Source organism: Rhinoderma darwinii, unplaced genomic scaffold, assembly GCF_050947455.1.
Source record: "Rhinoderma darwinii isolate aRhiDar2 unplaced genomic scaffold, aRhiDar2.hap1 Scaffold_533, whole genome shotgun sequence".
NCBI classification, from domain to species: Eukaryota; Metazoa; Chordata; class Amphibia; order Anura; family Rhinodermatidae; genus Rhinoderma; species Rhinoderma darwinii.
The window spans coordinates 226,191-252,664 of record NW_027464082.1 but is presented as its reverse complement, the minus strand read 5'-3'; the positions used below and the strand labels follow the sequence as shown (position 1 = coordinate 252,664).

The 26,474-nt window shown below is 47.7% G+C and overlaps 18 non-coding genes across 18 annotated transcripts; all 18 read left to right on the top strand.

The window, feature by feature from the left end:
- The first annotated feature begins 354 nt into the window (after positions 1-354).
- Positions 355-545, top strand: LOC142722263 (U2 spliceosomal RNA). The gene has a single exon (XR_012874580.1). It is a non-coding gene; the product is annotated as a U2 spliceosomal RNA (small nuclear RNA).
- A 1,276-nt stretch (positions 546-1,821) lies between these two features.
- On the top strand, positions 1,822-2,012 carry LOC142722262 (U2 spliceosomal RNA). The gene has a single exon (XR_012874579.1). It is a non-coding gene; the product is annotated as a U2 spliceosomal RNA (small nuclear RNA).
- A 1,304-nt stretch (positions 2,013-3,316) lies between these two features.
- LOC142722261 (U2 spliceosomal RNA) lies at positions 3,317-3,507 on the top strand. Its single transcript, XR_012874578.1, has one exon. It is a non-coding gene; the product is annotated as a U2 spliceosomal RNA (small nuclear RNA).
- Positions 3,508-4,787: 1,280 nt separating this feature from the next.
- Positions 4,788-4,978, top strand: LOC142722260 (U2 spliceosomal RNA). Its single transcript, XR_012874576.1, has one exon. It is a non-coding gene; the product is annotated as a U2 spliceosomal RNA (small nuclear RNA).
- Positions 4,979-6,266: 1,288 nt separating this feature from the next.
- LOC142722259 (U2 spliceosomal RNA) lies at positions 6,267-6,457 on the top strand. The gene has a single exon (XR_012874575.1). It is a non-coding gene; the product is annotated as a U2 spliceosomal RNA (small nuclear RNA).
- Positions 6,458-7,741: 1,284 nt separating this feature from the next.
- On the top strand, positions 7,742-7,932 carry LOC142722258 (U2 spliceosomal RNA). Its single transcript, XR_012874574.1, has one exon. It is a non-coding gene; the product is annotated as a U2 spliceosomal RNA (small nuclear RNA).
- Positions 7,933-9,204: 1,272 nt separating this feature from the next.
- On the top strand, positions 9,205-9,395 carry LOC142722257 (U2 spliceosomal RNA). The gene has a single exon (XR_012874573.1). It is a non-coding gene; the product is annotated as a U2 spliceosomal RNA (small nuclear RNA).
- Positions 9,396-10,695: 1,300 nt separating this feature from the next.
- Positions 10,696-10,886, top strand: LOC142722255 (U2 spliceosomal RNA). Its single transcript, XR_012874572.1, has one exon. It is a non-coding gene; the product is annotated as a U2 spliceosomal RNA (small nuclear RNA).
- A 1,284-nt stretch (positions 10,887-12,170) lies between these two features.
- LOC142722254 (U2 spliceosomal RNA) lies at positions 12,171-12,361 on the top strand. The gene has a single exon (XR_012874571.1). It is a non-coding gene; the product is annotated as a U2 spliceosomal RNA (small nuclear RNA).
- A 1,298-nt stretch (positions 12,362-13,659) lies between these two features.
- On the top strand, positions 13,660-13,850 carry LOC142722253 (U2 spliceosomal RNA). Its single transcript, XR_012874570.1, has one exon. It is a non-coding gene; the product is annotated as a U2 spliceosomal RNA (small nuclear RNA).
- A 1,286-nt stretch (positions 13,851-15,136) lies between these two features.
- On the top strand, positions 15,137-15,327 carry LOC142722251 (U2 spliceosomal RNA). Its single transcript, XR_012874568.1, has one exon. It is a non-coding gene; the product is annotated as a U2 spliceosomal RNA (small nuclear RNA).
- A 1,300-nt stretch (positions 15,328-16,627) lies between these two features.
- On the top strand, positions 16,628-16,818 carry LOC142722250 (U2 spliceosomal RNA). Its single transcript, XR_012874567.1, has one exon. It is a non-coding gene; the product is annotated as a U2 spliceosomal RNA (small nuclear RNA).
- A 1,276-nt stretch (positions 16,819-18,094) lies between these two features.
- On the top strand, positions 18,095-18,285 carry LOC142722249 (U2 spliceosomal RNA). The gene has a single exon (XR_012874566.1). It is a non-coding gene; the product is annotated as a U2 spliceosomal RNA (small nuclear RNA).
- Positions 18,286-19,577: 1,292 nt separating this feature from the next.
- LOC142722248 (U2 spliceosomal RNA) lies at positions 19,578-19,768 on the top strand. The gene has a single exon (XR_012874565.1). It is a non-coding gene; the product is annotated as a U2 spliceosomal RNA (small nuclear RNA).
- A 1,292-nt stretch (positions 19,769-21,060) lies between these two features.
- Positions 21,061-21,251, top strand: LOC142722247 (U2 spliceosomal RNA). Its single transcript, XR_012874564.1, has one exon. It is a non-coding gene; the product is annotated as a U2 spliceosomal RNA (small nuclear RNA).
- A 1,304-nt stretch (positions 21,252-22,555) lies between these two features.
- LOC142722246 (U2 spliceosomal RNA) lies at positions 22,556-22,746 on the top strand. The gene has a single exon (XR_012874563.1). It is a non-coding gene; the product is annotated as a U2 spliceosomal RNA (small nuclear RNA).
- A 1,294-nt stretch (positions 22,747-24,040) lies between these two features.
- Positions 24,041-24,231, top strand: LOC142722244 (U2 spliceosomal RNA). The gene has a single exon (XR_012874562.1). It is a non-coding gene; the product is annotated as a U2 spliceosomal RNA (small nuclear RNA).
- Positions 24,232-25,535: 1,304 nt separating this feature from the next.
- Positions 25,536-25,725, top strand: LOC142722318 (U2 spliceosomal RNA). Its single transcript, XR_012874633.1, has one exon. It is a non-coding gene; the product is annotated as a U2 spliceosomal RNA (small nuclear RNA).
- The last annotated feature ends 749 nt before the right edge of the window (positions 25,726-26,474 follow it).

Genomic DNA, 26,474 nt, shown 5'->3' with positions numbered 1-26,474 from the left:
GCAGCACTGGACTGGACTGGATTACAGCTGATACAAGGTGTGAAGGAACAAGGGGTGGCTGTGGGCATGCACTTGCTGCCGCTGCCAGTGTTTATCTGCATGGCAGCAGGGCATTTGGGCGTTGCCAGGAAGGTGTTTTTATGTAGATTCCTCCTCTTTCAGCACTGCATTGTGGTGCAAGCAAAAGAAGCAAATCCTGTCTGGCTTCCTCTCCGGCCTTTATTCACCTCCCGTGTAGCTGTGAGTGTGTGAGCCTGCAGGGCCCCATGGAATTGCCTAGAAGTAGGCTGAATCGCTGCAAGGGCTGAACAGCAGTATCGGGCAGGCTCGGGCAACGCGCGGCCCGTTCGGGTTATCGCTTCTCGGCCTTTTGGCTAAGATCAAGTGTAGTATCTGTTCTTATCAGTTTAATATCTGATACGTCCCCTATCTGGGGACCATATATTAAATGGATTTTTAGAACAGGGAGATGGAAATAGAGCTTGCTCTGTCCACTCCACGCATTGACCTGGTATTGCAGTATTTCCAGGACCGGTGCACCCTTTCCTTATGTGTTGACTAAAAGCAGATTCCAAAAGTGTTTTTTGTCTTTGCTATTGTTTCTGTCTTTCTGAAGGGATCTCCCCTTTTAATCCCATTATTTCAACACCTGTTGGACAATGCATGAGTGATAATGAGCTCATTGATTAAATGCAATTAATGAATAGATTGCCACCTCTTGTTGTGTGTCGTCTGTGTTTCTGTGTTTCCGGCATTTCACATTGGAACACCTCATTCACCTTCCTTGTCTTCTCTCCGCCCTCCCTTTTAGGTAAGTTAAAGAGCTGCACCTGAGCCAGCCATTGATTGATTGATTGATTGATTGATTGATTGATTGATTGATGCAGCACAACAGTCAAATAGTGGAGTGGAGTAGGGGAACAGCAAACAGCCAATAAAGCAGCCCGCCCGCTCGCCTGCCCGCCACAATGGACCTACCTGTGTACACTAGATGGATGTGATGGAATGTACTGTCGTCCCTACATTTCAAGAAGAAGTAAGAATTGCAGTTGCAACAAAGCCTTGCTTGCCTACAAAGAGAGCAGCAATTTGGATTTGTTACTATGTTACCTAGAAGAATAACAAACTGTGCAAGGATGGAGGTTGTAGGAGCAAGGAGAAGTTGTCTGTAAAGTTGGTGGATGCCTATTTTCCATTTTGCAGTCCCTTGTCTCCCTCTTGTGGCCTCCTGGAGGCAACTAGCTGTGCAAAAAAAAGACAGCCTGGCGGCCGGCTGTTGCAGTGTTGCCCTCTCAGGCAACACTGAGTGACTGACTGAGCCTCACCGTCTTATATAAAGTTCAGACGGAACATTGCACGTGTCATAGTGGAGCCCTCAGGATTCCAGAGCCAGCTTTCTGACATCATAATGGGGCCTCAGAGATAAAAGCCTGGGCCCAGGCAGTGTTGGTCAGTGCTGCTCAGCAGGCAGCACTGGACTGGACTGGATTACAGCTGATACAAGGTGTGAAGGAACAAGGGGTGGCTGTGGGCATGCACTTGCTGCCGCTGCCAGTGTTTATCTGCATGGCAGCAGGGCATTTGGGCGTTGCCAGGAAGGCGTTTTTATGTAGATTCCTCCTCTTTCAGCACTGCATTGTGGTGCAAGCAAAAGAAGCAAATCCTGTCTGGCTTCCTCTCCGGCCTTTATTCACCTCCCGTGTAGCTGTGAGTGTGTGAGCCTGCAGGGCCCCATGGAATTGCCTAGAAGTAGGCTGAATCGCTGCAAGGGCTGAACAGCAGTATCGGGCAGGCTCGGGCAACGCGCGGCCCGTTCGGGTTATCGCTTCTCGGCCTTTTGGCTAAGATCAAGTGTAGTATCTGTTCTTATCAGTTTAATATCTGATACGTCCCCTATCTGGGGACCATATATTAAATGGATTTTTAGAACAGGGAGATGGAAATAGAGCTTGCTCTGTCCACTCCACGCATTGACCTGGTATTGCAGTATTTCCAGGACCGGTGCACCCTTTCCTTATGTGTTGACTAAAAGCAGATTCCAAAAGTGTTTTTTGTCTTTGCTATTGTTTCTGTCTTTCTGAAGGGATCTCCCCTTTTAATCCCATTATTTCAACACCTGTTGGACAATGCATGAGTGATAATGAGCTCATTGATTAAATGCAATTAATGAATAGATTGCCACCTCTTGTTGTGTGTCGTCTGTGTTTCTGTGTTTCCGGCATTTCACATTGGAACACCTCATTCACCTTCCTTGTCTTCTCTCCGCCCTCCCTTTTAGGTAAGTTAAAGAGCTGCACCTGAGCCAGCCACTGATTGATTGATTGATTGATTGATTGATTGATTGATTGATTGATTGATTGATTGATTGATTGATTGATGCAGCACAACAGTCAAATAGTGGAGTGGAGTAGGGGAACAGCAAACAGCCAATAAAGCAGCCCGCCCGCTCGCCTGCCCGCCACAATGGACCTACCTGTGTACACTAGATGGATGTGATGGAATGTACTGTCGTCCCTACATTTCAAGAAGAAGTAAGAATTGCAGTTGCAACAAAGCCTTGCTTGCCTACAAAGAGAGCAGCAATTTGGATTTGTTACTATGTTACCTAGAAGAATAACAAACTGTGCAAGGATGGAGGTTGTAGGAGCAAGGAGAAGTTGTCTGTAAAGTTGGTGGATGCCTATTTTCCATTTTGCAGTCCCTTGTCTCCCTCTTGTGGCCTCCTGGAGGCAACTAGCTGTGCAAAAAAAAGACAGCCTGGCGGCCGGCTGTTGCAGTGTTGCCCTCTCAGGCAACACTGAGTGACTGACTGAGCCTCACCGTCTTATATAAAGTTCAGACGGAACTTTGCACGTGTCATAGTGGAGCCCTCAGGATTCCAGAGCCAGCTTTCTGACATCATAATGGGGCCTCAGAGATAAAAGCCTGGGCCCAGGCAGTGTTGGTCAGTGCTGCTCAGCAGGCAGCACTGGACTGGACTGGATTACAGCTGATACAAGGTGTGAAGGAACAAGGGGTGGCTGTGGGCATGCACTTGCTGCCGCTGCCAGTGTTTATCTGCATGGCAGCAGGGCATTTGGGCGTTGCCAGGAAGGCGTTTTTATGTAGATTCCTCCTCTTTCAGCACTGCATTGTGGTGCAAGCAAAAGAAGCAAATCCTGTCTGGCTTCCTCTCCGGCCTTTATTCACCTCCCGTGTAGCTGTGAGTGTGTGAGCCTGCAGGGCCCCATGGAATTGCCTAGAAGTAGGCTGAATCGCTGCAAGGGCTGAACAGCAGTATCGGGCAGGCTCGGGCAACGCGCGGCCCGTTCGGGTTATCGCTTCTCGGCCTTTTGGCTAAGATCAAGTGTAGTATCTGTTCTTATCAGTTTAATATCTGATACGTCCCCTATCTGGGGACCATATATTAAATGGATTTTTAGAACAGGGAGATGGAAATAGAGCTTGCTCTGTCCACTCCACGCATTGACCTGGTATTGCAGTATTTCCAGGACCGGTGCACCCTTTCCTTATGTGTTGACTAAAAGCAGATTCCAAAAGTGTTTTTTGTCTTTGCTATTGTTTCTGTCTTTCTGAAGGGATCTCCCCTTTTAATCCCATTATTTCAACACCTGTTGGACAATGCATGAGTGATAATGAGCTCATTGATTAAATGCAATTAATGAATAGATTGCCACCTCTTGTTGTGTGTCGTCTGTGTTTCTGTGTTTCCGGCATTTCACATTGGAACACCTCATTCACCTTCCTTGTCTTCTCTCCGCCCTCCCTTTTAGGTAAGTTAAAGAGCTGCACCTGAGCCAGCCACTGATTGATTGATTGATTGATTGATTGATTGATTGATTGATTGATGCAGCACAACAGTCAAATAGTGGAGTGGAGTAGGGGAACAGCAAACAGCCAATAAAGCAGCCCGCCCGCTCGCCTGCCCGCCACAATGGACCTACCTGTGTACACTAGATGGATGTGATGGAATGTACTGTCGTCCCTACATTTCAAGAAGAAGTAAGAATTGCAGTTGCAACAAAGCCTTGCTTGCCTACAAAGAGAGCAGCAATTTGGATTTGTTACTATGTTACCTAGAAGTATAACAAACTGTGCAAGGATGGAGGTTGTAGGAGCAAGGAGAAGTTGTCTGTAAAGTTGGTGGATGCCTATTTTCCATTTTGCAGTCCCTTGTCTCCCTCTTGTGGCCTCCTGGAGGCAACTAGCTGTGCAAAAAAAAGACAGCCTGGCGGCCGGCTGTTGCAGTGTTGCCCTCTCAGGCAACACTGAGTGACTGACTGAGCCTCACCGTCTTATATAAAGTTCAGACGGAACTTTGCACGTGTCATAGTGGAGCCCTCAGGATTCCAGAGCCAGCTTTCTGACATCATAATGGGGCCTCAGAGATAAAAGCCTGGGCCCAGGCAGTGTTGGTCAGTGCTGCTCAGCAGGCAGCACTGGACTGGACTGGATTACAGCTGATACAAGGTGTGAAGGAACAAGGGGTGGCTGTGGGCATGCACTTGCTGCCGCTGCCAGTGTTTATCTGCATGGCAGCAGGGCATTTGGGCGTTGCCAGGAAGGCGTTTTTATGTAGATTCCTCCTCTTTCAGCACTGCATTGTGGTGCAAGCAAAAGAAGCAAATCCTGTCTGGCTTCCTCTCCGGCCTTTATTCACCTCCCGTGTAGCTGTGAGTGTGTGAGCCTGCAGGGCCCCATGGAATTGCCTAGAAGTAGGCTGAATCGCTGCAAGGGCTGAACAGCAGTATCGGGCAGGCTCGGGCAACGCGCGGCCCGTTCGGGTTATCGCTTCTCGGCCTTTTGGCTAAGATCAAGTGTAGTATCTGTTCTTATCAGTTTAATATCTGATACGTCCCCTATCTGGGGACCATATATTAAATGGATTTTTAGAACAGGGAGATGGAAATAGAGCTTGCTCTGTCCACTCCACGCATTGACCTGGTATTGCAGTATTTCCAGGACCGGTGCACCCTTTCCTTATGTGTTGACTAAAAGCAGATTCCAAAAGTGTTTTTTGTCTTTGCTATTGTTTCTGTCTTTCTGAAGGGATCTCCCCTTTTAATCCCATTATTTCAACACCTGTTGGACAATGCATGAGTGATAATGAGCTCATTGATTAAATGCAATTAATGAATAGATTGCCACCTCTTGTTGTGTGTCGTCTGTGTTTCTGTGTTTCCGGCATTTCACATTGGAACACCTCATTCACCTTCCTTGTCTTCTCTCCGCCCTCCCTTTTAGGTAAGTTAAAGAGCTGCACCTGAGCCAGCCACTGATTGATTGATTGATTGATTGATTGATTGATTGATTGATTGATTGATTGATGCAGCACAACAGTCAAATAGTGGAGTGGAGTAGGGGAACAGCAAACAGCCAATAAAGCAGCCCGCCCGCTCGCCTGCCCGCCACAATGGACCTACCTGTGTACACTAGATGGATGTGATGGAATGTACTGTCGTCCCTACATTTCAAGAAGAAGTAAGAATTGCAGTTGCAACAAAGCCTTGCTTGCCTACAAAGAGAGCAGCAATTTGGATTTGTTACTATGTTACCTAGAAGAATAACAAACTGTGCAAGGATGGAGGTTGTAGGAGCAAGGAGAAGTTGTCTGTAAAGTTGGTGGATGCCTATTTTCCATTTTGCAGTCCCTTGTCTCCCTCTTGTGGCCTCCTGGAGGCAACTAGCTGTGCAAAAAAAAGACAGCCTGGCGGCCGGCTGTTGCAGTGTTGCCCTCTCAGGCAACACTGAGTGACTGACTGAGCCTCACCGTCTTATATAAAGTTCAGACGGAACTTTGCACGTGTCATAGTGGAGCCCTCAGGATTCCAGAGCCAGCTTTCTGACATCATAATGGGGCCTCAGAGATAAAAGCCTGGGCCCAGGCAGTGTTGGTCAGTGCTGCTCAGCAGGCAGCACTGGACTGGACTGGATTACAGCTGATACAAGGTGTGAAGGAACAAGGGGTGGCTGTGGGCATGCACTTGCTGCCGCTGCCAGTGTTTATCTGCATGGCAGCAGGGCATTTGGGCGTTGCCAGGAAGGTGTTTTTATGTAGATTCCTCCTCTTTCAGCACTGCATTGTGGTGCAAGCAAAAGAAGCAAATCCTGTCTGGCTTCCTCTCCGGCCTTTATTCACCTCCCGTGTAGCTGTGAGTGTGTGAGCCTGCAGGGCCCCATGGAATTGCCTAGAAGTAGGCTGAATCGCTGCAAGGGCTGAACAGCAGTATCGGGCAGGCTCGGGCAACGCGCGGCCCGTTCGGGTTATCGCTTCTCGGCCTTTTGGCTAAGATCAAGTGTAGTATCTGTTCTTATCAGTTTAATATCTGATACGTCCCCTATCTGGGGACCATATATTAAATGGATTTTTAGAACAGGGAGATGGAAATAGAGCTTGCTCTGTCCACTCCACGCATTGACCTGGTATTGCAGTATTTCCAGGACCGGTGCACCCTTTCCTTATGTGTTGACTAAAAGCAGATTCCAAAAGTGTTTTTTGTCTTTGCTATTGTTTCTGTCTTTCTGAAGGGATCTCCCCTTTTAATCCCATTATTTCAACACCTGTTGGACAATGCATGAGTGATAATGAGCTCATTGATTAAATGCAATTAATGAATAGATTGCCACCTCTTGTTGTGTGTCGTCTGTGTTTCTGTGTTTCCGGCATTTCACATTGGAACACCTCATTCACCTTCCTTGTCTTCTCTCCGCCCTCCCTTTTAGGTAAGTTAAAGAGCTGCACCTGAGCCAGCCACTGATTGATTGATTGATTGATTGATTGATTGATTGATTGATTGATTGATGCAGCACAACAGTCAAATAGTGGAGTGGAGTAGGGGAACAGCAAACAGCCAATAAAGCAGCCCGCCCGCTCGCCTGCCCGCCACAATGGACCTACCTGTGTACACTAGATGGATGTGATGGAATGTACTGTCGTCCCTACATTTCAAGAAGAAGTAAGAATTGCAGTTGCAACAAAGCCTTGCTTGCCTACAAAGAGAGCAGCAATTTGGATTTGTTACTATGTTACCTAGAAGAATAACAAACTGTGCAAGGATGGAGGTTGTAGGAGCAAGGAGAAGTTGTCTGTAAAGTTGGTGGATGCCTATTTTCCATTTTGCAGTCCCTTGTCTCCCTCTTGTGGCCTCCTGGAGGCAACTAGCTGTGCAAAAAAAAGACAGCCTGGCGGCCGGCTGTTGCAGTGTTGCCCTCTCAGGCAACACTGAGTGACTGACTGAGCCTCACCGTCTTATATAAAGTTCAGACGGAACTTTGCACGTGTCATAGTGGAGCCCTCAGGATTCCAGAGCCAGCTTTCTGACATCATAATGGGGCCTCAGAGATAAAAGCCTGGGCCCAGGCAGTGTTGGTCAGTGCTGCTCAGCAGGCAGCACTGGACTGGACTGGATTACAGCTGATACAAGGTGTGAAGGAACAAGGGGTGGCTGTGGGCATGCACTTGCTGCCGCTGCCAGTGTTTATCTGCATGGCAGCAGGGCATTTGGGCGTTGCCAGGAAGGCGTTTTTATGTAGATTCCTCCTCTTTCAGCACTGCATTGTGGTGCAAGCAAAAGAAGCAAATCCTGTCTGGCTTCCTCTCCGGCCTTTATTCACCTCCCGTGTAGCTGTGAGTGTGTGAGCCTGCAGGGCCCCATGGAATTGCCTAGAAGTAGGCTGAATCGCTGCAAGGGCTGAACAGCAGTATCGGGCAGGCTCGGGCAACGCGCGGCCCGTTCGGGTTATCGCTTCTCGGCCTTTTGGCTAAGATCAAGTGTAGTATCTGTTCTTATCAGTTTAATATCTGATACGTCCCCTATCTGGGGACCATATATTAAATGGATTTTTAGAACAGGGAGATGGAAATAGAGCTTGCTCTGTCCACTCCACGCATTGACCTGGTATTGCAGTATTTCCAGGACCGGTGCACCCTTTCCTTATGTGTTGACTAAAAGCAGATTCCAAAAGTGTTTTTTGTCTTTGCTATTGTTTCTGTCTTTCTGAAGGGATCTCCCCTTTTAATCCCATTATTTCAACACCTGTTGGACAATGCATGAGTGATAATGAGCTCATTGATTAAATGCAATTAATGAATAGATTGCCACCTCTTGTTGTGTGTCGTCTGTGTTTCTGTGTTTCCGGCATTTCACATTGGAACACCTCATTCACCTTCCTTGTCTTCTCTCCGCCCTCCCTTTTAGGTAAGTTAAAGAGCTGCACCTGAGCCAGCCATTGATTGATTGATTGATTGATTGATTGATTGATTGATGCAGCACAACAGTCAAATAGTGGAGTGGAGTAGGGGAACAGCAAACAGCCAATAAAGCAGCCCGCCCGCTCGCCTGCCCGCCACAATGGACCTACCTGTGTACACTAGATGGATGTGATGGAATGTACTGTCGTCCCTACATTTCAAGAAGAAGTAAGAATTGCAGTTGCAACAAAGCCTTGCTTGCCTACAAAGAGAGCAGCAATTTGGATTTGTTACTATGTTACCTAGAAGAATAACAAACTGTGCAAGGATGGAGGTTGTAGGAGCAAGGAGAAGTTGTCTGTAAAGTTGGTGGATGCCTATTTTCCATTTTGCAGTCCCTTGTCTCCCTCTTGTGGCCTCCTGGAGGCAACTAGCTGTGCAAAAAAAAGACAGCCTGGCGGCCGGCTGTTGCAGTGTTGCCCTCTCAGGCAACACTGAGTGACTGACTGAGCCTCACCGTCTTATATAAAGTTCAGACGGAACATTGCACGTGTCATAGTGGAGCCCTCAGGATTCCAGAGCCAGCTTTCTGACATCATAATGGGGCCTCAGAGATAAAAGCCTGGGCCCAGGCAGTGTTGGTCAGTGCTGCTCAGCAGGCAGCACTGGACTGGACTGGATTACAGCTGATACAAGGTGTGAAGGAACAAGGGGTGGCTGTGGGCATGCACTTGCTGCCGCTGCCAGTGTTTATCTGCATGGCAGCAGGGCATTTGGGCGTTGCCAGGAAGGCGTTTTTATGTAGATTCCTCCTCTTTCAGCACTGCATTGTGGTGCAAGCAAAAGAAGCAAATCCTGTCTGGCTTCCTCTCCGGCCTTTATTCACCTCCCGTGTAGCTGTGAGTGTGTGAGCCTGCAGGGCCCCATGGAATTGCCTAGAAGTAGGCTGAATCGCTGCAAGGGCTGAACAGCAGTATCGGGCAGGCTCGGGCAACGCGCGGCCCGTTCGGGTTATCGCTTCTCGGCCTTTTGGCTAAGATCAAGTGTAGTATCTGTTCTTATCAGTTTAATATCTGATACGTCCCCTATCTGGGGACCATATATTAAATGGATTTTTAGAACAGGGAGATGGAAATAGAGCTTGCTCTGTCCACTCCACGCATTGACCTGGTATTGCAGTATTTCCAGGACCGGTGCACCCTTTCCTTATGTGTTGACTAAAAGCAGATTCCAAAAGTGTTTTTTGTCTTTGCTATTGTTTCTGTCTTTCTGAAGGGATCTCCCCTTTTAATCCCATTATTTCAACACCTGTTGGACAATGCATGAGTGATAATGAGCTCATTGATTAAATGCAATTAATGAATAGATTGCCACCTCTTGTTGTGTGTCGTCTGTGTTTCTGTGTTTCCGGCATTTCACATTGGAACACCTCATTCACCTTCCTTGTCTTCTCTCCGCCCTCCCTTTTAGGTAAGTTAAAGAGCTGCACCTGAGCCAGCCACTGATTGATTGATTGATTGATTGATTGATTGATTGATTGATTGATTGATTGATTGATTGATTGATGCAGCACAACAGTCAAATAGTGGAGTGGAGTAGGGGAACAGCAAACAGCCAATAAAGCAGCCCGCCCGCTCGCCTGCCCGCCACAATGGACCTACCTGTGTACACTAGATGGATGTGATGGAATGTACTGTCGTCCCTACATTTCAAGAAGAAGTAAGAATTGCAGTTGCAACAAAGCCTTGCTTGCCTACAAAGAGAGCAGCAATTTGGATTTGTTACTATGTTACCTAGAAGAATAACAAACTGTGCAAGGATGGAGGTTGTAGGAGCAAGGAGAAGTTGTCTGTAAAGTTGGTGGATGCCTATTTTCCATTTTGCAGTCCCTTGTCTCCCTCTTGTGGCCTCCTGGAGGCAACTAGCTGTGCAAAAAAAAGACAGCCTGGCGGCCGGCTGTTGCAGTGTTGCCCTCTCAGGCAACACTGAGTGACTGACTGAGCCTCACCGTCTTATATAAAGTTCAGACGGAACTTTGCACGTGTCATAGTGGAGCCCTCAGGATTCCAGAGCCAGCTTTCTGACATCATAATGGGGCCTCAGAGATAAAAGCCTGGGCCCAGGCAGTGTTGGTCAGTGCTGCTCAGCAGGCAGCACTGGACTGGACTGGATTACAGCTGATACAAGGTGTGAAGGAACAAGGGGTGGCTGTGGGCATGCACTTGCTGCCGCTGCCAGTGTTTATCTGCATGGCAGCAGGGCATTTGGGCGTTGCCAGGAAGGCGTTTTTATGTAGATTCCTCCTCTTTCAGCACTGCATTGTGGTGCAAGCAAAAGAAGCAAATCCTGTCTGGCTTCCTCTCCGGCCTTTATTCACCTCCCGTGTAGCTGTGAGTGTGTGAGCCTGCAGGGCCCCATGGAATTGCCTAGAAGTAGGCTGAATCGCTGCAAGGGCTGAACAGCAGTATCGGGCAGGCTCGGGCAACGCGCGGCCCGTTCGGGTTATCGCTTCTCGGCCTTTTGGCTAAGATCAAGTGTAGTATCTGTTCTTATCAGTTTAATATCTGATACGTCCCCTATCTGGGGACCATATATTAAATGGATTTTTAGAACAGGGAGATGGAAATAGAGCTTGCTCTGTCCACTCCACGCATTGACCTGGTATTGCAGTATTTCCAGGACCGGTGCACCCTTTCCTTATGTGTTGACTAAAAGCAGATTCCAAAAGTGTTTTTTGTCTTTGCTATTGTTTCTGTCTTTCTGAAGGGATCTCCCCTTTTAATCCCATTATTTCAACAACTGTTGGACAATGCATGAGTGATAATGAGCTCATTGATTAAATGCAATTAATGAATAGATTGCCACCTCTTGTTGTGTGTCGTCTGTGTTTCTGTGTTTCCGGCATTTCACATTGGAACACCTCATTCACCTTCCTTGTCTTCTCTCCGCCCTCCCTTTTAGGTAAGTTAAAGAGCTGCACCTGAGCCAGCCACTGATTGATTGATTGATTGATTGATTGATTGATTGATTGATTGATTGATGCAGCACAACAGTCAAATAGTGGAGTGGAGTAGGGGAACAGCAAACAGCCAATAAAGCAGCCCGCCCGCTCACCTGCCCGCCACAATGGACCTACCTGTGTACACTAGATGGATGTGATGGAATGTACTGTCGTCCCTACATTTCAAGAAGAAGTAAGAATTGCAGTTGCAACAAAGCCTTGCTTGCCTACAAAGAGAGCAGCAATTTGGATTTGTTACTATGTTACCTAGAAGAATAACAAACTGTGCAAGGATGGAGGTTGTAGGAGCAAGGAGAAGTTGTCTGTAAAGTTGGTGGATGCCTATTTTCCATTTTGCAGTCCCTTGTCTCCCTCTTGTGGCCTCCTGGAGGCAACTAGCTGTGCAAAAAAAAGACAGCCTGGCGGCCGGCTGTTGCAGTGTTGCCCTCTCAGGCAACACTGAGTGACTGACTGAGCCTCACCGTCTTATATAAAGTTCAGACGGAACTTTGCACGTGTCATAGTGGAGCCCTCAGGATTCCAGAGCCAGCTTTCTGACATCATAATGGGGCCTCAGAGATAAAAGCCTGGGCCCAGGCAGTGTTGGTCAGTGCTGCTCAGCAGGCAGCACTGGACTGGACTGGATTACAGCTGATACAAGGTGTGAAGGAACAAGGGGTGGCTGTGGGCATGCACTTGCTGCCGCTGCCAGTGTTTATCTGCATGGCAGCAGGGCATTTGGGCGTTGCCAGGAAGGCGTTTTTATGTAGATTCCTCCTCTTTCAGCACTGCATTGTGGTGCAAGCAAAAGAAGCAAATCCTGTCTGGCTTCCTCTCCGGCCTTTATTCACCTCCCGTGTAGCTGTGAGTGTGTGAGCCTGCAGGGCCCCATGGAATTGCCTAGAAGTAGGCTGAATCGCTGCAAGGGCTGAACAGCAGTATCGGGCAGGCTCGGGCAACGCGCGGCCCGTTCGGGTTATCGCTTCTCGGCCTTTTGGCTAAGATCAAGTGTAGTATCTGTTCTTATCAGTTTAATATCTGATACGTCCCCTATCTGGGGACCATATATTAAATGGATTTTTAGAACAGGGAGATGGAAATAGAGCTTGCTCTGTCCACTCCACGCATTGACCTGGTATTGCAGTATTTCCAGGACCGGTGCACCCTTTCCTTATGTGTTGACTAAAAGCAGATTCCAAAAGTGTTTTTTGTCTTTGCTATTGTTTCTGTCTTTCTGAAGGGATCTCCCCTTTTAATCCCATTATTTCAACACCTGTTGGACAATGCATGAGTGATAATGAGCTCATTGATTAAATGCAATTAATGAATAGATTGCCACCTCTTGTTGTGTGTCATCTGTTTCTGTGTTTCCGGCATTTCACATTGGAACACCTCATTCACCTTCCTTGTCTTCTCTCCGCCCTCCCTTTTAGGTAAGTTAAAGAGCTGCACCTGAGCCAGCCACTGATTGATTGATTGATTGATTGATTGATTGATTGATTGATTGATTGATTGATTGATTGATTGATGCAGCACAACAGTCAAATAGTGGAGTGGAGTAGGGGAACAGCAAACAGCCAATAAAGCAGCCCGCCCGCTCGCCTGCCCGCCACAATGGACCTACCTGTGTACACTAGATGGATGTGATGGAATGTACTGTCGTCCCTACATTTCAAGAAGAAGTAAGAATTGCAGTTGCAACAAAGCCTTGCTTGCCTACAAAGAGAGCAGCAATTTGGATTTGTTACTATGTTACCTAGAAGAATAACAAACTGTGCAAGGATGGAGGTTGTAGGAGCAAGGAGAAGTTGTCTGTAAAGTTGGTGGATGCCTATTTTCCATTTTGCAGTCCCTTGTCTCCCTCTTGTGGCCTCCTGGAGGCAACTAGCTGTGCAAAAAAAAGACAGCCTGGCGGCCGGCTGTTGCAGTGTTGCCCTCTCAGGCAACACTGAGTGACTGACTGAGCCTCACCGTCTTATATAAAGTTCAGACGGAACTTTGCACGTGTCATAGTGGAGCCCTCAGGATTCCAGAGCCAGCTTTCTGACATCATAATGGGGCCTCAGAGATAAAAGCCTGGGCCCAGGCAGTGTTGGTCAGTGCTGCTCAGCAGGCAGCACTGGACTGGACTGGATTACAGCTGATACAAGGTGTGAAGGAACAAGGGGTGGCTGTGGGCATGCACTTGCTGCCGCTGCCAGTGTTTATCTGCATGGCAGCAGGGCATTTGGGCGTTGCCAGGAAGGCGTTTTTATGTAGATTCCTCCTCTTTCAGCACTGCATTGTGGTGCAAGCAAAAGAAGCAAATCCTGTCTGGCTTCCTCTCCGGCCTTTATTCACCTCCCGTGTAGCTGTGAGTGTGTGAGCCTGCAGGGCCCCATGGAATTGCCTAGAAGTAGGCTGAATCGCTGCAAGGGCTGAACAGCAGTATCGGGCAGGCTCGGGCAACGCGCGGCCCGTTCGGGTTATCGCTTCTCGGCCTTTTGGCTAAGATCAAGTGTAGTATCTGTTCTTATCAGTTTAATATCTGATACGTCCCCTATCTGGGGACCATATATTAAATGGATTTTTAGAACAGGGAGATGGAAATAGAGCTTGCTCTGTCCACTCCACGCATTGACCTGGTATTGCAGTATTTCCAGGACCGGTGCACCCTTTCCTTATGTGTTGACTAAAAGCAGATTCCAAAAGTGTTTTTTGTCTTTGCTATTGTTTCTGTCTTTCTGAAGGGATCTCCCCTTTTAATCCCATTATTTCAACACCTGTTGGACAATGCATGAGTGATAATGAGCTCATTGATTAAATGCAATTAATGAATAGATTGCCACCTCTTGTTGTGTGTCATCTGTTTCTGTGTTTCCGGCATTTCACATTGGAACACCTCATTCACCTTCCTTGTCTTCTCTCCGCCCTCCCTTTTAGGTAAGTTAAAGAGCTGCACCTGAGCCAGCCACTGATTGATTGATTGATTGATTGATTGATTGATTGATTGATTGATTGATTGATGCAGCACAACAGTCAAATAGTGGAGTGGAGTAGGGGAACAGCAAACAGCCAATAAAGCAGCCCGCCCGCTCGCCTGCCCGCCACAATGGACCTACCTGTGTACACTAGATGGATGTGATGGAATGTACTGTCGTCCCTACATTTCAAGAAGAAGTAAGAATTGCAGTTGCAACAAAGCCTTGCTTGCCTACAAAGAGAGCAGCAATTTGGATTTGTTACTATGTTACCTAGAAGAATAACAAACTGTGCAAGGATGGAGGTTGTAGGAGCAAGGAGAAGTTGTCTGTAAAGTTGGTGGATGCCTATTTTCCATTTTGCAGTCCCTTGTCTCCCTCTTGTGGCCTCCTGGAGGCAACTAGCTGTGCAAAAAAAAGACAGCCTGGCGGCCGGCTGTTGCAGTGTTGCCCTCTCAGGCAACACTGAGTGACTGACTGAGCCTCACCGTCTTATATAAAGTTCAGACGGAACTTTGCACGTATCATAGTGGAGCCCTCAGGATTCCAGAGCCAGCTTTCTGACATCATAATGGGGCCTCAGAGATAAAAGCCTGGGCCCAGGCAGTGTTGGTCAGTGCTGCTCAGCAGGCAGCACTGGACTGGACTGGATTACAGCTGATACAAGGTGTGAAGGAACAAGGGGTGGCTGTGGGCATGCACTTGCTGCCGCTGCCAGTGTTTATCTGCATGGCAGCAGGGCATTTGGGCGTTGCCAGGAAGGCGTTTTTATGTAGATTCCTCCTCTTTCAGCACTGCATTGTGGTGCAAGCAAAAGAAGCAAATCCTGTCTGGCTTCCTCTCCGGCCTTTATTCACCTCCCGTGTAGCTGTGAGTGTGTGAGCCTGCAGGGCCCCATGGAATTGCCTAGAAGTAGGCTGAATCGCTGCAAGGGCTGAACAGCAGTATCGGGCAGGCTCGGGCAACGCGCGGCCCGTTCGGGTTATCGCTTCTCGGCCTTTTGGCTAAGATCAAGTGTAGTATCTGTTCTTATCAGTTTAATATCTGATACGTCCCCTATCTGGGGACCATATATTAAATGGATTTTTAGAACAGGGAGATGGAAATAGAGCTTGCTCTGTCCACTCCACGCATTGACCTGGTATTGCAGTATTTCCAGGACCGGTGCACCCTTTCCTTATGTGTTGACTAAAAGCAGATTCCAAAAGTGTTTTTTGTCTTTGCTATTGTTTCTGTCTTTCTGAAGGGATCTCCCCTTTTAATCCCATTATTTCAACACCTGTTGGACAATGCATGAGTGATAATGAGCTCATTGATTAAATGCAATTAATGAATAGATTGCCACCTCTTGTTGTGTGTCGTCTGTGTTTCTGTGTTTCCGGCATTTCACATTGGAACACCTCATTCACCTTCCTTGTCTTCTCTCCGCCCTCCCTTTTAGGTAAGTTAAAGAGCTGCACCTGAGCCAGCCACTGATTGATTGATTGATTGATTGATTGATTGATTGATTGATTGATTGATTGATTGATTGATTGATGCAGCACAACAGTCAAATAGTGGAGTGGAGTAGGGGAACAGCAAACAGCCAATAAAGCAGCCCGCCCGCTCGCCTGCCCGCCACAATGGACCTACCTGTGTACACTAGATGGATGTGATGGAATGTACTGTCGTCCCTACATTTCAAGAAGAAGTAAGAATTGCAGTTGCAACAAAGCCTTGCTTGCCTACAAAGAGAGCAGCAATTTGGATTTGTTACTATGTTACCTAGAAGAATAACAAACTGTGCAAGGATGGAGGTTGTAGGAGCAAGGAGAAGTTGTCTGTAAAGTTGGTGGATGCCTATTTTCCATTTTGCAGTCCCTTGTCTCCCTCTTGTGGCCTCCTGGAGGCAACTAGCTGTGCAAAAAAAAGACAGCCTGGCGGCCGGCTGTTGCAGTGTTGCCCTCTCAGGCAACACTGAGTGACTGACTGAGCCTCACCGTCTTATATAAAGTTCAGACGGAACTTTGCACGTGTCATAGTGGAGCCCTCAGGATTCCAGAGCCAGCTTTCTGACATCATAATGGGGCCTCAGAGATAAAAGCCTGGGCCCAGGCAGTGTTGGTCAGTGCTGCTCAGCAGGCAGCACTGGACTGGACTGGATTACAGCTGATACAAGGTGTGAAGGAACAAGGGGTGGCTGTGGGCATGCACTTGCTGCCGCTGCCAGTGTTTATCTGCATGGCAGCAGGGCATTTGGGCGTTGCCAGGAAGGCGTTTTTATGTAGATTCCTCCTCTTTCAGCACTGCATTGTGGTGCAAGCAAAAGAAGCAAATCCTGTCTGGCTTCCTCTCCGGCCTTTATTCACCTCCCGTGTAGCTGTGAGTGTGTGAGCCTGCAGGGCCCCATGGAATTGCCTAGAAGTAGGCTGAATCGCTGCAAGGGCTGAACAGCAGTATCGGGCAGGCTCGGGCAACGCGCGGCCCGTTCGGGTTATCGCTTCTCGGCCTTTTGGCTAAGATCAAGTGTAGTATCTGTTCTTATCAGTTTAATATCTGATACGTCCCCTATCTGGGGACCATATATTAAATGGATTTTTAGAACAGGGAGATGGAAATAGAGCTTGCTCTGTCCACTCCACGCATTGACCTGGTATTGCAGTATTTCCAGGACCGGTGCACCCTTTCCTTATGTGTTGACTAAAAGCAGATTCCAAAAGTGTTTTTTGTCTTTGCTATTGTTTCTGTCTTTCTGAAGGGATCTCCCCTTTTAATCCCATTATTTCAACACCTGTTGGACAATGCATGAGTGATAATGAGCTCATTGATTAAATGCAATTAATGAATAGATTGCCACCTCTTGTTGTGTGTCGTCTGTGTTTCTGTGTTTCCGGCATTTCACATTGGAACACCTCATTCACCTTCCTTGTCTTCTCTCCACCCTCCCTTTTAGGTAAGTTAAAGAGCTGCACCTGAGCCAGCCACTGATTGATTGATTGATTGATTGATTGATTGATTGATTGATGCAGCACAACAGTCAAATAGTGGAGTGGAGTAGGGGAACAGCAAACAGCCAATAGAGCAGCCCGCCCGCTCGCCTGCCCGCCACAATGGACCTACCTGTGTACACTAGATGGATGTGATGGAATGTACTGTCGTCCCTACATTTCAAGAAGAAGTAAGAATTGCAGTTGCAACAAAGCCTTGCTTGCCTACAAAGAGAGCAGCAATTTGGATTTGTTACTATGTTACCTAGAAGAATAACAAACTGTGCAAGGATGGAGGTTGTAGGAGCAAGGAGAAGTTGTCTGTAAAGTTGGTGGATGCCTATTTTCCATTTTGCAGTCCCTTGTCTCCCTCTTGTGGCCTCCTGGAGGCAACTAGCTGTGCAAAAAAAAGACAGCCTGGCGGCCGGCTGTTGCAGTGTTGCCCTCTCAGGCAACACTGAGTGACTGACTGAGCCTCACCGTCTTATATAAAGTTCAGACGGAACTTTGCACGTGTCATAGTGGAGCCCTCAGGATTCCAGAGCCAGCTTTCTGACATCATAATGGGGCCTCAGAGATAAAAGCCTGGGCCCAGGCAGTGTTGGTCAGTGCTGCTCAGCAGGCAGCACTGGACTGGACTGGATTACAGCTGATACAAGGTGTGAAGGAACAAGGGGTGGCTGTGGGCATGCACTTGCTGCCGCTGCCAGTGTTTATCTGCATGGCAGCAGGGCATTTGGGCGTTGCCAGGAAGGCGTTTTTATGTAGATTCCTCCTCTTTCAGCACTGCATTGTGGTGCAAGCAAAAGAAGCAAATCCTGTCTGGCTTCCTCTCCGGCCTTTATTCACCTCCCGTGTAGCTGTGAGTGTGTGAGCCTGCAGGGCCCCATGGAATTGCCTAGAAGTAGGCTGAATCGCTGCAAGGGCTGAACAGCAGTATCGGGCAGGCTCGGGCAACGCGCGGCCCGTTCGGGTTATCGCTTCTCGGCCTTTTGGCTAAGATCAAGTGTAGTATCTGTTCTTATCAGTTTAATATCTGATACGTCCCCTATCTGGGGACCATATATTAAATGGATTTTTAGAACAGGGAGATGGAAATAGAGCTTGCTCTGTCCACTCCACGCATTGACCTGGTATTGCAGTATTTCCAGGACCGGTGCACCCTTTCCTTATGTGTTGACTAAAAGCAGATTCCAAAAGTGTTTTTTGTCTTTGCTATTGTTTCTGTCTTTCTGAAGGGATCTCCCCTTTTAATCCCATTATTTCAACACCTGTTGGACAATGCATGAGTGATAATGAGCTCATTGATTAAATGCAATTAATGAATAGATTGCCACCTCTTGTTGTGTGTCGTCTGTGTTTCTGTGTTTCCGGCATTTCACATTGGAACACCTCATTCACCTTCCTTGTCTTCTCTCCGCCCTCCCTTTTAGGTAAGTTAAAGAGCTGCACCTGAGCCAGCCACTGATTGATTGATTGATTGATTGATTGATTGATTGATTGATTGATTGATTGATTGATGCAGCACAACAGTCAAATAGTGGAGTGGAGTAGGGGAACAGCAAACAGCCAATAAAGCAGCCCGCCCGCTCGCCTGCCCGCCACAATGGACCTACCTGTGTACACTAGATGGATGTGATGGAATGTACTGTCGTCCCTACATTTCAAGAAGAAGTAAGAATTGCAGTTGCAACAAAGCCTTGCTTGCCTACAAAGAGAGCAGCAATTTGGATTTGTTACTATGTTACCTAGAAGAATAACAAACTGTGCAAGGATGGAGGTTGTAGGAGCAAGGAGAAGTTGTCTGTAAAGTTGGTGGATGCCTATTTTCCATTTTGCAGTCCCTTGTCTCCCTCTTGTGGCCTCCTGGAGGCAACTAGCTGTGCAAAAAAAAGACAGCCTGGCGGCCGGCTGTTGCAGTGTTGCCCTCTCAGGCAACACTGAGTGACTGACTGAGCCTCACCGTCTTATATAAAGTTCAGACGGAACTTTGCACGTGTCATAGTGGAGCCCTCAGGATTCCAGAGCCAGCTTTCTGACATCATAATGGGGCCTCAGAGATAAAAGCCTGGGCCCAGGCAGTGTTGGTCAGTGCTGCTCAGCAGGCAGCACTGGACTGGACTGGATTACAGCTGATACAAGGTGTGAAGGAACAAGGGGTGGCTGTGGGCATGCACTTGCTGCCGCTGCCAGTGTTTATCTGCATGGCAGCAGGGCATTTGGGCGTTGCCAGGAAGGCGTTTTTATGTAGATTCCTCCTCTTTCAGCACTGCATTGTGGTGCAAGCAAAAGAAGCAAATCCTGTCTGGCTTCCTCTCCGGCCTTTATTCACCTCCCGTGTAGCTGTGAGTGTGTGAGCCTGCAGGGCCCCATGGAATTGCCTAGAAGTAGGCTGAATCGCTGCAAGGGCTGAACAGCAGTATCGGGCAGGCTCGGGCAACGCGCGGCCCGTTCGGGTTATCGCTTCTCGGCCTTTTGGCTAAGATCAAGTGTAGTATCTGTTCTTATCAGTTTAATATCTGATACGTCCCCTATCTGGGGACCATATATTAAATGGATTTTTAGAACAGGGAGATGGAAATAGAGCTTGCTCTGTCCACTCCACGCATTGACCTGGTATTGCAGTATTTCCAGGACCGGTGCACCCTTTCCTTATGTGTTGACTAAAAGCAGATTCCAAAAGTGTTTTTTGTCTTTGCTATTGTTTCTGTCTTTCTGAAGGGATCTCCCCTTTTAATCCCATTATTTCAACACCTGTTGGACAATGCATGAGTGATAATGAGCTCATTGATTAAATGCAATTAATGAATAGATTGCCACCTCTTGTTGTGTGTCGTCTGTGTTTCTGTGTTTCCGGCATTTCACATTGGAACACCTCATTCACCTTCCTTGTCTTCTCTCCGCCCTCCCTTTTAGGTAAGTTAAAGAGCTGCACCTGAGCCAGCCACTGATTGATTGATTGATTGATTGATTGATTGATTGATTGATTGATTGATTGATTGATGCAGCACAACAGTCAAATAGTGGAGTGGAGTAGGGGAACAGCAAACAGCCAATAAAGCAGCCCGCCCGCTCGCCTGCCCGCCACAATGGACCTACCTGTGTACACTAGATGGATGTGATGGAATGTACTGTCGTCCCTACATTTCAAGAAGAAGTAAGAATTGCAGTTGCAACAAAGCCTTGCTTGCCTACAAAGAGAGCAGCAATTTGGATTTGTTACTATGTTACCTAGAAGAATAACAAACTGTGCAAGGATGGAGGTTGTAGGAGCAAGGAGAAGTTGTCTGTAAAGTTGGTGGATGCCTATTTTCCATTTTGCAGTCCCTTGTCTCCCTCTTGTGGCCTCCTGGAGGCAACTAGCTGTGCAAAAAAAAGACAGCCTGGCGGCCGGCTGTTGCAGTGTTGCCCTCTCAGGCAACACTGAGTGACTGACTGAGCCTCACCGTCTTATATAAAGTTCAGACGGAACTTTGCACGTGTCATAGTGGAGCCCTCAGGATTCCAGAGCCAGCTTTCTGACATCATAATGGGGCCTCAGAGATAAAAGCCTGGGCCCAGGCAGTGTTGGTCAGTGCTGCTCAGCAGGCAGCACTGGACTGGACTGGATTACAGCTGATACAAGGTGTGAAGGAACAAGGGGTGGCTGTGGGCATGCACTTGCTGCCGCTGCCAGTGTTTATCTGCATGGCAGCAGGGCATTTGGGCGTTGCCAGGAAGGCGTTTTTATGTAGATTCCTCCTCTTTCAGCACTGCTTTGTGGTGCAAGCAAAAGAAGCAAATCCTGTCTGGCTTCCTCTCCGGCCTTTATTCACCTCCCGTGTAGCTGTGAGTGTGTGAGCCTGCAGGGCCCCATGGAATTGCCTAGAAGTAGGCTGAATCGCTGCAAGGGCTGAACAGCAGTATCGGGCAGGCTCGGGCAACGCGCGGCCCGTTCGGGTTATCGCTTCTCGGCCTTTTGGCTAAGATCAAGTGTAGTATCTGTTCTTATCAGTTTAATATCTGATACGTCCCCTATCTGGGGACCATATATTAAATGGATTTTTAGAACAGGGAGATGGAAATAGAGCTTGCTCTGTCCACTCCACGCATTGACCTGGTATTGCAGTATTTCCAGGACCGGTGCACCCTTTCCTTATGTGTTGACTAAAAGCAGATTCCAAAAGTGTTTTTTGTCTTTGCTATTGTTTCTGTCTTTCTGAAGGGATCTCCCCTTTTAATCCCATTATTTCAACACCTGTTGGACAATGCATGAGTGATAATGAGCTCATTGATTAAATGCAATTAATGAATAGATTGCCACCTCTTGTTGTGTGTCGTCTGTGTTTCTGTGTTTCCGGCATTTCACATTGGAACACCTCATTCACCTTCCTTGTCTTCTCTCCGCCCTCCCTTTTAGGTAAGTTAAAGAGCTGCACCTGAGCCAGCCACTGATTGATTGATTGATTGATTGATTGATTGATTGATTGATTGATTGATTGATTGATTGATTGATTGATGCAGCACAACAGTCAAATAGTGGAGTGGAGTAGGGGAACAGCAAACAGCCAATAAAGCAGCCCGCCCGCTCGCCTGCCCGCCACAATGGACCTACCTGTGTACACTAGATGGATGTGATGGAATGTACTGTCGTCCCTACATTTCAAGAAGAAGTAAGAATTGCAGTTGCAACAAAGCCTTGCTTGCCTACAAAGAGAGCAGCAATTTGGATTTGTTACTATGTTACCTAGAAGAATAACAAACTGTGCAAGGATGGAGGTTGTAGGAGCAAGGAGAAGTTGTCTGTAAAGTTGGTGGATGCCTATTTTCCATTTTGCAGTCCCTTGTCTCCCTCTTGTGGCCTCCTGGAGGCAACTAGCTGTGCAAAAAAAAGACAGCCTGGCGGCCGGCTGTTGCAGTGTTGCCCTCTCAGGCAACACTGAGTGACTGACTGAGCCTCACCGTCTTATATAAAGTTCAGACGGAACTTTGCACGTGTCATAGTGGAGCCCTCAGGATTCCAGAGCCAGCTTTCTGACATCATAATGGGGCCTCAGAGATAAAAGCCTGGGCCCAGGCAGTGTTGGTCAGTGCTGCTCAGCAGGCAGCACTGGACTGGACTGGATTACAGCTGATACAAGGTGTGAAGGAACAAGGGGTGGCTGTGGGCATGCACTTGCTGCCGCTGCCAGTGTTTATCTGCATGGCAGCAGGGCATTTGGGCGTTGCCAGGAAGGCGTTTTTATGTAGATTCCTCCTCTTTCAGCACTGCATTGTGGTGCAAGCAAAAGAAGCAAATCCTGTCTGGCTTCCTCTCCGGCCTTTATTCACCTCCCGTGTAGCTGTGAGTGTGTGAGCCTGCAGGGCCCCATGGAATTGCCTAGAAGTAGGCTGAATCGCTGCAAGGGCTGAACAGCAGTATCGGGCAGGCTCGGGCAACGCGCGGCCCGTTCGGGTTATCGCTTCTCGGCCTTTTGGCTAAGATCAAGTGTAGTATCTGTTCTTATCAGTTTAATATCTGATACGTCCCCTATCTGGGGACCATATATTAAATGGATTTTTAGAACAGGGAGATGGAAATAGAGCTTGCTCTGTCCACTCCACGCATTGACCTGGTATTGCAGTATTTCCAGGACCGGTGCACCCTTTCCTTATGTGTTGACTAAAAGCAGATTCCAAAAGTGTTTTTTGTCTTTGCTATTGTTTCTGTCTTTCTGAAGGGATCTCCCCTTTTAATCCCATTATTTCAACACCTGTTGGACAATGCATGAGTGATAATGAGCTCATTGATTAAATGCAATTAATGAATAGATTGCCACCTCTTGTTGTGTGTCGTCTGTGTTTCTGTGTTTCCGGCATTTCACATTGGAACACCTCATTCACCTTCCTTGTCTTCTCTCCGCCCTCCCTTTTAGGTAAGTTAAAGAGCTGCACCTGAGCCAGCCACTGATTGATTGATTGATTGATTGATTGATTGATTGATTGATTGATTGATTGATTGATGCAGCACAACAGTCAAATAGTGGAGTGGAGTAGGGGAACAGCAAACAGCCAATAAAGCAGCCCGCCCGCTCGCCTGCCCGCCACAATGGACCTACCTGTGTACACTAGATGGATGTGATGGAATGTACTGTCGTCCCTACCATTTCAAGAAGAAGTAAGAATTGCAGTTGCAACAAAGCCTTGCTTGCCTACAAAGAGAGCAGCAATTTGGATTTGTTACTATGTTACCTAGAAGAATAACAAACTGTGCAAGGATGGAGGTTGTAGGAGCAAGGAGAAGTTGTCTGTAAAGTTGGTGGATGCCTATTTTCCATTTTGCAGTCCCTTGTCTCCCTCTTGTGGCCTCCTGGAGGCAACTAGCTGTGCAAAAAAAAGACAGCCTGGCGGCCGGCTGTTGCAGTGTTGCCCTCTCAGGCAACACTGAGTGACTGACTGAGCCTCACCGTCTTATATAAAGTTCAGACGGAACTTTGCACGTGTCATAGTGGAGCCCTCAGGATTCCAGAGCCAGCTTTCTGACATCATAATGGGGCCTCAGAGATAAAAGCCTGGGCCCAGGCAGTGTTGGTCAGTGCTGCTCAGCAGGCAGCACTGGACTGGACTGGATTACAGCTGATACAAGGTGTGAAGGAACAAGGGGTGGCTGTGGGCATGCACTTGCTGCCGCTGCCAGTGTTTATCTGCATGGCAGCAGGGCATTTGGGCGTTGCCAGGAAGGCGTTTTTATGTAGATTCCTCCTCTTTCAGCACTGCATTGTGGTGCAAGCAAAAGAAGCAAATCCTGTCTGGCTTCCTCTCCGGCCTTTATTCACCTCCCGTGTAGCTGTGAGTGTGTGAGCCTGCAGGGCCCCATGGAATTGCCTAGAAGTAGGCTGAATCGCTGCAAGGGCTGAACAGCAGTATCGGGCAGGCTCGGGCAACGCGCGGGCCCGTTCGGGTTATCGCTTCTCGGCCTTTTGGCTAAGATCAAGTGTAGTATCTGTTCTTATCAGTTTAATATCTGATACGTCCCCTATCTGGGGACCATATATTAAATGGATTTTTAGAACAGGGAGATGGAAATAGAGCTTGCTCTGTCCACTCCACGCATTGACCTGGTATTGCAGTATTTCCAGGACCGGTGCACCCTTTCCTTATGTGTTGACTAAAAGCAGATTCCAAAAGTGTTTTTTGTCTTTGCTATTGTTTCTGTCTTTCTGAAGGGATCTCCCCTTTTAATCCCATTATTTCAACACCTGTTGGACAATGCATGAGTGATAATGAGCTCATTGATTAAATGCAATTAATGAATAGATTGCCACCTCTTGTTGTGTGTCGTCTGTGTTTCTGTGTTTCCGGCATTTCACATTGGAACACCTCATTCACCTTCCTTGTCTTCTCTCCGCCCTCCCTTTTAGGTAAGTTAAAGAGCTGCACCTGAGCCAGCCACTGATTGATTGATTGATTGATTGATTGATTGATTGATTGATTGATTGATTGATTGATTGATTGATTGATGCAGCACAACAGTCAAATAGTGGAGTGGAGTAGGGGAACAGCAAACAGCCAATAAAGCAGCCCGCCCGCTCGCCTGCCCGCCACAATGGACCTACCTGTGTACACTAGATGGATGTGATGGAATGTACTGTCGTCCCTACATTTCAAGAAGAAGTAAGAATTGCAGTTGCAACAAAGCCTTGCTTGCCTACAAAGAGAGCAGCAATTTGGATTTGTTACTATGTTACCTAGAAGAATAACAAACTGTGCAAGGATGGAGGTTGTAGGAGCAAGGAGAAGTTGTCTGTAAAGTTGGTGGATGCCTATTTTCCATTTTGCAGTCCCTTGTCTCCCTCTTGTGGCCTCCTGGAGGCAACTAGCTGTGCAAAAAAAAGACAGCCTGGCGGCCGGCTGTTGCAGTGTTGCCCTCTCAGGCAACACTGAGTGACTGACTGAGCCTCACCGTCTTATATAAAGTTCAGACGGAACTTTGCACGTGTCATAGTGGAGCCCTCAGGATTCCAGAGCCAGCTTTCTGACATCATAATGGGGCCTCAGAGATAAAAGCCTGGGCCCAGGCAGTGTTGGTCAGTGCTGCTCAGCAGGCAGCACTGGACTGGACTGGATTACAGCTGATACAAGGTGTGAAGGAACAAGGGGTGGCTGTGGGCATGCACTTGCTGCCGCTGCCAGTGTTTATCTGCATGGCAGCAGGGCATTTGGGCGTTGCCAGGAAGGCGTTTTTATGTAGATTCCTCCTCTTTCAGCACTGCATTGTGGTGCAAGCAAAAGAAGCAAATCCTGTCTGGCTTCCTCTCCGGCCTTTATTCACCTCCCGTGTAGCTGTGAGTGTGTGAGCCTGCAGGGCCCCATGGAATTGCCTAGAAGTAGGCTGAATCGCTGCAAGGGCTGAACAGCAGTATCGGGCAGGCTCGGGCAACGCGCGGCCCGTTCGGGTTATCGCTTCTCGGCCTTTTGGCTAAGATCAAGTGTAGTATCTGTTCTTATCAGTTTAATATCTGATACGTCCCCTATCTGGGGACCATATATTAAATGGATTTTTAGAACAGGGAGATGGAAATAGAGCTTGCTCTGTCCACTCCACGCATTGACCTGGTATTGCAGTATTTCCAGGACGGTGCACCCTTTCCTTATGTGTTGACTAAAAGCAGATTCCAAAAGTGTTTTTTGTCTTTGCTATTGTTTCTGTCTTTCTGAAGGGATCTCCCCTTTTAATCCCATTATTTCAACACCTGTTGGACAATGCATGAGTGATAATGAGCTCATTGATTAAATGCAATTAATGAATAGATTGCCACCTCTTGTTGTGTGTCGTCTGTGTTTCTGTGTTTCCGGCATTTCACATTGGAACACCTCATTCACCTTCCTTGTCTCTCTCCGCCCTCCCTTTTAGGTAAGTTAAAGAGCTGCACCTGAGCCAGCCACTGATTGATTGATTGATTGATTGATTGATTGATTGATTGATTGATTGATTGATGCAGCACAACAGTCAAATAGTGGAGTGGAGTAGGGGAACAGCAAACAGCCAATAAAGCAGCCCGCCCGCTCGCCTGCCCGCCACAATGGACCTACCTGTGTACACTAGATGGATGTGATGGAATGTACTGTCGTCCCTACATTTCAAGAAGAAGTAAGAATTGCAGTTGCAACAAAGCCTTGCTTGCCTACAAAGAGAGCAGCAATTTGGATTTGTTACTATGTTACCTAGAAGAATAACAAACTGTGCAAGGATGGAGGTTGTAGGAGCAAGGAGAAGTTGTCTGTAAAGTTGGTGGATGCCTATTTTCCATTTTGCAGTCCCTTGTCTCCCTCTTGTGGCCTCCTGGAGGCAACTAGCTGTGCAAAAAAAAGACAGCCTGGCGGCCGGCTGTTGCAGT